Genomic DNA, 8,094 nt, shown 5'->3' on the forward strand with positions numbered 1-8,094 from the left:
ATTTTCATATTTTTAAAAAATGTTCTCATTTTTCAAGATAACATTCGCAATTTGAGAAAAAAAATTGTATTTCTAAAAATTGTTAGCACTTTCAAAAAAAGTTCAGGAATTTCAAAAAATGTTCGCTGTTCTAATATTTTGTTCATAATTTCAAATATTGTTTCCATTTATGGCATTTGCTCACAATTTCGAAAAAGTATGGTTTTTTTATTCTTTCCTGCTTCTTTTTTTGCTTTTCTCTCCTTTTTACCTTTTCTTTTGAATTTTCTGTTCTTTTTTATTTTCCAATTATTTGTTATATGTTCGTGTTTTTTCAAAAACTGACCGCGTTTCCAAAATATTTCCGTTTTGAAAAACTGTTTCAGTTTGAAACTTAAAATGTTTCAAATTTGCCTCTAGCTTTTAGTTCTTCTAGTTTCGCGCTGATTTATAGACAAGAGCCAATGTTCGGTCAATTGGCTAGCGACACTAGCACATGTACGTGAGAATTTGTGTTCGAATCCAGGTGGGTGCTTTACTTCTAGTTTCGCGCTCGCCCCTGTGCGTCGCAGATCTGTTTTACGCAGAAGGTGTCAAATTGAAGATTCCCCAAATATGTGGTTAATTAATATGAAAACAGCCCAAACAGCTCACAAAACAGGCCAGAAAAAAAAACCCGGCCTGAATCTTAGAGCAAGAAACAACGACTAAGAAATTTAATGACACAAGTTCAAAATTCAGGCAACTTATATATAGCTAAAATGAATTGTAACACACCAAGCAAGACATCTCGGGTGACCAACAAGTAACATGCGAACCAAGCAATGATGTGATTGTGATCGAGCGTAGCTTATTATATTGGATGCTCCCTTGAGGAAAACTCCTTAAAAAATCCGGGAATTAGAAGTTTGGGAGCCCTGACCTCGAGAAGCGCCTATAAAAGCTGTACACCACATGCAGCTTAGCTAGCATACATCCACAAGTGAATTAAACCAAACAGATGGATCACCACCATGGAAAAACCTATTTGAAGGACATCAAGGAAGTGTCGGGACTCGCCTCCGACGACTGCATGAAGAACTTGTGCGGCCAGGAGGTGCGGGGAGGGATGGAGAAAACGGAAGTAGGGGCGGCTAGGGTTGATGATGTAGAGGCGGCTAGGGCAGAAGATCCAGCGGCGGGTACCGGGCTTGGTCCGGACGATGGGGTGGTGAAGGGAGATGTTGTTGATGGGAGTATGATCGGCCGGAAGGAGGCGGACGGAGAGAAGGGCGTGGAGGTGGAAGATTGGGACCAGTATGAGCAGGGGCACGATCTAGAGGGCGCGTTTGAGAATCTCAAGTTGCAAGGGGAGGAGGAAGAAGATTTGGACCTTTCTGGGGAGTTTGAGGACTTGATCAAGGACGTGCGCTGGATGGCGCATTTTAGGGTTCATACCCTTCGGCCGTTTAGCCATGCTTCTCTGTTGAACTCCATGAGGAACGCGTGGGCTTGTGCGCAGGGGGTGACCTTCAACATTAAGGGCCCCAACTTGTTCTTGGCTCAATGCCATTGCTTGGGGGACTGGAAGCGTGTGATGGAAGGGGGACCATGGCAGTTCAGGAGAGATCCGATGGTGTTAGTTGAGTACGATGGTTTTTCGGATGTAGAAGAATATGAGCTAAACATGTATCCCCTATGGGCAAGAATAAAAGGATTGCCGGACGGGTTGACGAGGAAGAAGGAGCTGGCTGAGAAGGTAGCAAAGAAGGTGGGAGAACCTCCCTTTACAGTCACGGTGAATGAAGGAAGGATCAACCCATCAAATTTCTTGAGAGTTCGGGTGTTTGTTAATGTTACGATACCATTAGTAAGGTTTGTGCATATCACCTTGAAGGAAAGGAAGAGGTATTCGGTGTTCTATGAAAAACTCCCAGATTTCTGCTATTTTTGTGGATGTATGGGACATGTTGTGGAGGAATGTGGTGATGGTGTACATGATACTGCACTATGCGAATGGGGGGAGTGGTTGCATTGGGTCAGTGAACCCGTGGGTTCTGGAGGTCGAGGAGGTAGAGGTGGAGGGAGTGATGGAGGTAGAGGGGGTGCTGGCCCGATAGGGGGGGGGGACGGGGAGGAAGAAGAGGAGGTAGAGGAGGTGGATCCAGGGGAGGTAGAGCAGAAGGTGCGGAGGAGAGAGGCGATGTAGAGATGCAAAGGGAGGGAGGTTTGGAGCTGCAAGTGGGGATGGATATCATGCAGTTCAAGATGATGAAATCGGCTGAGGAGCGCACAACGAGGAAGAGACTCGTGGATGATGATGGGGTGGCAAATGTGCGTGGTCCGGGCGGGCAAAACTTGGGAGGAAAGGTGGCTGATGCGGTTCTGCGTCTGGAGTACGGGGACTCAACCAGTTCGGGAAGCCGGTTGGATCCTAAAGTAACACTGGGAAAGAACCCCGTAGTGAAGCGAAGAAAGCAAGGAGAGGCCGGGGTGGAGGAGAGCGAGGGAATTGATATGGACACATCTACGCAGGCGGCCTCCGGAGAGGAGGACCGCCGGGCCCAATGAATTGCCTCAGTTGGAACTGTCGGGGAGGGGGGTGTTGGGGAACGTAGCAGAAATTCAAAATTTTCCTACGTGTCACCAAGATCTATCTATGGAGAAACTAGCAACGAGGGGAAGGAGAGTGCATCTGCATACCCTTGCAGATCGCTAAGCGGAAGCGTTCAAGAGAACGGGGTTGATGGAGTCGTACTCGTCGTGATCCAAATCACCGATGATCCTAGTGCCGAACGGACGGCACCTCCGTGTTCAACACACGTACAGCCCAGTGACGTCTCCCATGCCTTGATCCAGCAAGGAGAGAGGGAGAGGTTGAGGAAGACTCCATCCAGCAGCAGCACAACGGTGTAGTGGTGGTGGAGGAGCGTGGTGATCCAGCAGGGCTTCGCCAAGCACCGCGAGATATGAGGAGGGAGAGAGGTAGGGCTGCGCCAGCAAGAGGAGAGGAACTCGTGTGTCTTGGGCAGCCCAAACCTCAACTATATATAGGGGGAGGGGAGGGGCTGCGCCCCCACCTAGGGTTCCCTCCCTAGGGGTGGCGGCAGCCCCCTAGATCCCATCTAGGGGCGGCCAAGGGGAGGGGAGAGGGGGAGGCGCACCAGGGTGGGCCTTATGGCCCATCTTCCCTAGGGTTTGCCCCCTTCCCCTCTTCCTTGCGCCTTGGGCCTTGGTGGGGGGGGGGGGGGGGCGCACCAGCCCACCTGGGGCTGGTCCCCTCCCACACTTGGCCCATGCAGCCCTCCGGGGCTGGTGGCCCCACTTGGTGGACCCTCGGGACCCTCCCGGTGGTCCCGGTACGTTACCGATAAACCCCAAAACTTTTCCGGTGACCAAAACAGGACTTCCCATATATAAATCTTTACCTCCGGACCATTCCGGAACTCCTCGTGACATCTGGGATCTCATCCGGGACTCCGAACAACATTCGGCAACCACATAAAAACTTCCTTTATAACCCTAGCGTCATCGAACCTTAAGTGTGTAGACCCTACGGGTTCGGGAGACATGCAGACATGACCGAGATGACTCTCCGGTCAATAACCAACAGCGGGATCTGGATACCCATGTTGGCTCCCACATGTTCCACGATGATCTCATCGGATGAACCACGATGTCAAGGACTTAATCAATCCCGTATGCAATTCCCTTTGTCCATCGGTACGATACTTGCCCGAGATTCGATTGTCGGTATCCCGATACCTTGTTCAATCTCGTTATCGGCACAAGTCTCTTTACTCGTTCCGTAACACATCATCCCGTGATCAAACTCCTGATCATTGTGCACATTATGATGATGTCCTACCGAGTGGGCCCAGAGGATACCTCTCCGTTTACACGGAGTGACAAATCCCAGTCTCGATTCGTGCCAACCCAACAGACACTTTCGGAGATACCTGTAGTGTACCTTTATAGCCACCCAGTTACGTTGTGACGTTTGGCACACCCAAAGCACTCCTACGGTATCCGGGAGTTGCACAATCTCATGGTCTAAGGAAATGATACTTGACATTAGAAAAGCTTTAGCATACGAACTACATGATCTTGTGCTAGGCTTAGGATTGGGTCTTGTCCATCACATCATTCTCCTAATGATGTGATCCCGTTATCAATGACATCCAATGTCCATGGTCAGGAAACCGTAACCATCTATTGATCAACGAGCTAGTCAACTAGAGGCTTACTAGGGACATGGTGTTGTCTATGTATCCACACATGTATCTAAGTTTCCTATCAATACAATTCTAGCATGGATAATAAACGATTATCATGAACAAGGAAATATAATAATAATCAATTTATTATTGCCTCTAGGGCATATTTCCAACAGTCTCCCACTTGCACTAGAGTCAATAATCCAGTTCACATTGATATGTGATTAACACTCAAGGTCACATCCCCATGTGACTAACATCCAAAGAGTTTACTAGAGTCATTACCATGTGATTAACACTCGATGAGTTCTTGGTTTGATCATGTTATGCTTGTGAGAGATGTTATAGTCAACGGGTCTGAATCTTTCAGATCCGTGTGTGCTTTACAAATCTCTATGTCATCTCCTAGATGCAGCTACCACGTTCTATTTGGAGCTATTCCAAATAACGGTTCTACTATACGAATCCAGTTTACTACTCAGAATAATCTGGATTAGTGTCAAAGTTTGCATCGGCGTAACCCTTTACGACGAACTCTTTTACCACCTCCATAATCGAGAAAATTCCTTAGTCCACTAGTTACTAAGGATAACTTTGACCGTTGTCCTGTGATCCATTCTTGGATCACTCTTGTACCCCTTGACTGACTCATGGCAAGGCACACTTCAGGTGCGGTACACAACATAGCATACTATAGAGCCTACGTCTTAAGCATAGGGGACGACCTTCGTCCTTTCTCTCTATTCTGCCGTGGTCGAGCTTTAAGTCTTAACTTCATACCTTAAAACTCAGGCAAGAACTCCTTCTTTGACTGATCCATCTTGAACACCTTCAAGATCATGTCAAGGTATGTGCTCATTTGAAAGTACCATTAAGCGTTTTGATCTATCCTTATAGATCTTGATGCTCAATGTTCAAGTAGCTTAATCCAGGCTTTCCATTGAAAAACACTTTCCAAATAACCCTATATGCTTTCCAGAAATTCTACGTCATTTCTGATCAACAATATGTCAACAACATATATTCATCAGAAATTCTATAGTGCTCCCACTCACTTCTTTGGAAATACAAGTTTCTCATAAACTTTGTATACACCCAAAATCTTTGATCATCTCATCAAAGCATACATTCCAACTCCGAGATGCTTACTCCAGTCCCTAGAAGGATTGCTGGAGCTTTGCATACTTATTAGCATCTTTCAGGATTGACAAAACCTTCCGGTTGTATCACATACAACCTTTCCTCAAGAAAATCGTCGAGGAAACAATGTTTTGACATCCTATCTGCAAGATTTCATAAATAATGCAGTAATCGCTAATATAATTCCAACAGACTCTTAGCATCGCTACGAGTGAGAAAGTCTCATCGTAGTCAACTCCTTGAACTTGTCGGAAAACATCTTAACGACAAGTCGAGCTTTCTTAATGGTGATACTTACCATCATTGTCCGCCTTCCTTTTAAAATCCATATGTACCTAACAGCCTTACGACCATCAAGTAGTTCTTCCAAAGTCTACACTTTGTTTTCAAATATGGATCCTCTCTCGGATTATATGGCCTCGAGCCATTTTGGAATCTAGGCCCACCATCGCTTCTCCATAGCTCGTAGGTTCATTGTTGTCCAGCAACATGACTTCCAAGACAGGATTATGTACCACTCTGAAGTAGTACGCATCCTCGTCGTCCTACGAGGTTTGGTAGTGACTTGATCCGAAGTTTCATGATCACTATCATAAGCTTCCACTTCAATTGGTGTAGGTGCCACAGGAACAACTCCCTGTGCCCTGCTATACACTGGTTGAAGAGACGGTTCAATAACCTCATCAAGTCTCTACCATCCTCCCACTCAATTCTTTTGAGAGAAACTTTTTCCTCGAGAAAGGACCCAATTCTAGAAACAGTCCCTTATTGCTTTTGGATCTGAGACAGGAGGTATACCCAACTGTTTTGGGTGTCCTATGAAGATGCATTTATCCGCTTTGGGTTCGAGCTTATCAGCCTAAAACTTTTTCACATAAGCGTCGCAGCCCCAAACTTTTAAGAAATGACAGCTTAGGTTTCTCTAAACCATAGTTCATACGGTGTCATCTCATCGGAATTACGTGGTGCCCCTTTTAAAGTGAATGTGGTTGTCTCTAATGCCTAACCCATAGACTATTATGGTAATTCGATAAGAGACATCATGGTATGCATCATATCAAATAGGGTGCAGTTATGATGTTCAGACACACCATCACACTATGGTGTTCCAGGCTGTATCAGTTGTGAAACAATTTCCACAATGTCTTAATTCTGTGCCAAACTCGTAATTCAGATATTCATTCTATGATCATATCATAGATATTTTATCCTCTTGTCATGATGATCTTTCAACTTCACCTTGAAATTACTTGAACCTTTCAATAATTCAGACTCGTGATTCATCAAGTAAATATACTCAACATCTACTCAAATCATCTGTGAAGTAAGAACATAACGATATCCACTACACGCCTCAGCACTCATTGGACTGCACACATCAAAATGTATTACTTCCAACAAGTTGCTTTCTAGTTCCATTTTACTGAAAACGAGGCTTTCAGTCATCTTGCCCATGTGGTATGATTTGCATGTCTCAAGTGATTCAAAATCAAGTGAGTCCAAATGGTCCATTTGCATGGAGTTTCTTCATGCATATACACCAATAGACATGGTTCGCATGTCTCAAACTTTTCAAAACGAGTGAGCCCAAAGATCCATCAACATGGAGCTTCTTCATGTGTTTTACACCGATATGACTTACGTGGCAGTGCCACAAGTAGGTGGTACTATCATTGCTATCTTATATCTTTTGGCATGAACATGTGTATCACTACGATCGAGATTCAATAAACCATTCATTTTAGGTGCAAGACCATTGAAGGTATTATTCAAATAAACAGAGTAATTCTCCTTAACTGAATAACCGTATTGTGATAGACATAATCCAATCATGTCTATACTCAACGCAAACACCAATCTCGATGGTAGAGGGAGCGTGCGATGCTTGATCACATCAAGCTTGGGAAAAACTTCCAACATGTATCGCCAGCTCACCTTTAGCTAGTCTCCGTTTATTCCGTAGCCTTTTGTTTCAAGTTACTAACACTTAGCAACCAAACCGGTATCTAATACCCTGGTGCTACCAGGAGTACTAGTAAAGTACACATTGTAATGCATATCCAATATACTTCTGTCGACCTTGCCAGCCTTCTCATCTACCAAGTATCTAGGGTGGTTCTGCTTCAGTGACTGTTCCCCTTATTACAGAAGCATTTAGTCTCGGGCTTGGGTTCAACTTTGGGTTTCTTCACTAGAACAGCAGCTGATTTGCCGTTTCATGAAGTATCCCTTCTTGCCCTTGCCCTTCTTGAAACTAGTGGTTTTACTAACCATCAACGATTGATGCTCCCTTTTGATTTCTACTTTCGCGGTGTCGCGAATAGCTCAAGGATCATATCTATCCCTGATATGTTATAGTTCATCACGAAGCTCTAGCAGCTTGGTGGTAATGTCTTCGGAGAAACATCACTATCTTATCTGGAAGATCAACTCCCACTCGATTCAAATGATTGTTGTACTCAGACAATCTGAGCACAAGCTCAACAATTGAGCTTTTCTCCCTTAGTTTGCAGGCTAAGAAAATCGTCGGAGGTCTTATACCTCTTGACGTGGGCACGAGCCTGAAATCCCAATTCCAGCCCTCGAAACATCTCATATGTTTCGCGACATTTCAGAACGTCTTCGGTGCCTCAACTCTAAACCGTTTAACTGAACTATCACGTAGTTATCAAAATGTGTATGTCAGATGTTCGCAACATCCATAGACGACGTTCGAGGTTCAGCACACTGAGCGGTGCATTAAGGACATAAGCCTTCTATGAAGCAATGAGGACAATCC

The sequence above is a fragment of the Triticum urartu genome, chromosome 7 (assembly GCF_003073215.2).
Source record: "Triticum urartu cultivar G1812 chromosome 7, Tu2.1, whole genome shotgun sequence".
NCBI classification, from domain to species: domain Eukaryota; kingdom Viridiplantae; phylum Streptophyta; class Magnoliopsida; order Poales; family Poaceae; genus Triticum; species Triticum urartu.